Raw genomic sequence first — 2,731 nt, forward strand, 5'->3', positions numbered from 1 at the left:
TTTGAACACTTTAAAATTATTAAGTTAATTGTTTAGTTTCAAGTTATTAAATTGCATCGTACAATTCCTTGTGGGTTCGACCCTTGTTATTGCACACTATCACTACAGTGACTCGTGCACTTGCGAGGACATTAATTTTAAATTGTCTAACAGCCAACGTGAGCCTAAGTATTATTTTCCAAAATTCATGAGAATGTGGTATACGTATGTCATTACCTTGTTGCATTGAGAAGTTGTTGAGATGTGACATGCATAAGCTTGGTGCATGAGAGATATATATTTATTATCTATATTAGTGAGGTCTTGGAGGATTCATTGGGACTATGTCCTTTCGGAGTAAAAGAGAAAGTAATGGACATTGCGATCCGACAGATTTATCATGTAACGCGGTGTATTCCCACGCTACGATGTTGGAGACTGCCCGCCAGGCTTGGAATCCTGGTTAGGGGGTGTGCACACTAAAAGTACGATACTTGATTCCACAGAGAAAGCAAGCAAGAAAGAAAGATAAAGAACCAAGAGAGTGGTTCTGTGGGCGAGTTGAGTATGTGGCCGGCTAGCTTAGATTGCCGAGCCAGTTAAGTCCATTCACGATTCGTGAAGACCTACCTCCGATCCCCACGAGTTAGAGGTTCCGTAGTTACGGATGTGGCGGATGCACGAGATTGCACCATACGCTAGGGCTTCGTTGCGGCGGCGTACTTGCCTCGCACAAGAAGAGAAACGAGAAGTATGAGAAAGTTGAGCAAGAAAGAAATCGAGTCAAGAGACTCAAGAGAAAGAAAGCGAGTCATTGTGACTCTAAGAAACCTCCACAGAAAAGTATTCTATTTACAAATGAGTGTATAAGTAATACTTATCATATAGCATCTGATTGCATAATGAGAATGTTTGCACGAGATTGCATAATGAGAATGTTTGCACTAGATTGCATATTGAGAATGATTACCCGAGATTGTATATTAAGTATGATTGCCTTAGTTGCATATTGATGTTTGATATTTCTAGTTTGCATGATGAGAACTTGAAAGCATGAGAATAATTTCTTATTGATTGATGGCACGAAATTGCTTGATAAGTTTATGTGTTAGCATGAGATTGTTATTGAGTTGATATATAGGATTGAGATTTGCTATGTTAAGTATGCGATTATATGAGCATGTTGTTAGGTTTGATATCGTTGAAGTACGCCTATTTGATATTTTAGGTTGTGAGCTTATAGAAAGCTTTGTGGTTTATGTTAAGGTTATGTTTAAGTGATTGAGATTGCCTAATTTGGGAATGTGATCAAATGTTTTTCCAAAGTATATACTGTAGTATTTTACAGGGTTGAGTGTGGTTATATTTAGCTTCGTGCTAACGGGTGTTTTCTACTTGTCTACTTGTTGTTTTGCAAAACCCTTTCAGGTGGGCCCAGCTCTTGAGAGTGCTCGAGTTAGACTAGTGTAGTTAGTTGTTATTTAGTCTAAACTCTTTTGATCTATTATTGATGTTTTTGAGATTATGGATATAGACATCTTTTGTTTTGTTGGTGATAGTCACCAGGGTATCTTCCCCCAAGTTTATTTTAATGTAATAAATTTCGAATGTTAGTTTGACTTGATGTTTAGTTTTACCATTAGCTTGTGCAATCACTTATGCATACCAAATATATCAATACTATTATTATACAAAGAGATATACATTGTTATGTATGCTATAACGATTGTTGTAAAAATACTTAATCCAGACAAGTTTTTACTTAATTGTCATCACTATATAATATAACTATAAGAAAACAACATAATAGGCAAATTATTCTGTGGACCATGAATATCAGGTACATTTTTAATATATTAAGAGTACATTATTTTTGTTCTGAATGTACATATAATGTACCTTTAGTATATAAAAAATGTACTTTCAAAAATGTACCTTATGTACATAAATAATGTACCCTTACTATATTAAAAATGTACTTTTTATTTATGTTCCACACAATTGTGTAGACCATGGTCCATGCAATAATGATTGAACATAATATCAATAGATTAAATAGTTGCAATTTAAATATCTACAAATTTCAGTAATTTACGCACAAAATTTTCAATATATACCCGCTATGTCCTATTTTACATGTTCTGTTTATTATTCATTGGCCAAACTGACTCTTTCTTTCATTGCTTATTTTCTTTAGTAATTTTTAATTATTTTTAAATTTACTTTTTTTGAGTGTTTAATAGTACTTTTAATGTAGTTTCTAAATATATAAATTTTATATACTAATACTAAACTTAGTATTATGAAAAATTGAATTAAAAATAACTTCAGTCAAACCTCGTTAACTGAACCAGACAAACCAAATGGAACGGAGGGGATATATATATATATATATATATATAATTAGGTTCAAATGCGGTTGGTGTGCCCAGGTACGGTTGTGCGGTTAAATATGAGCCATTGATCTTGCTTAAATCTACATCCAGGATTACCAAAATTTAAAAAAAAAAAAATGCGGTGGTAATTTGGTAATTTTTGCATCTAAGTCAAATTTAGGTGCGTGGGTTATGTGCTTAATGCGAGTATTTGTTGAAACTTAAGGTGCGTGAGTTTTGTGCTTAATTTGAGTAGTTGTTGAAACTTAAGGTGCGTGATTTTCCTTCTTAAGGTGCGTTGTTTTCCTTCTTTAAGGTGCGTGATTTGTATGCTTAAGGTGCGTCAGTTGTGTGAAACTTAAGGTAAGGCATTTTAA

The sequence above is a fragment of the Ipomoea nil genome, unplaced genomic scaffold (genome assembly GCF_001879475.1).
Source record: "Ipomoea nil cultivar Tokyo-kokei standard unplaced genomic scaffold, Asagao_1.1 scaffold2280, whole genome shotgun sequence".
NCBI lineage: Eukaryota > Viridiplantae > Streptophyta > Magnoliopsida > Solanales > Convolvulaceae > Ipomoea > Ipomoea nil.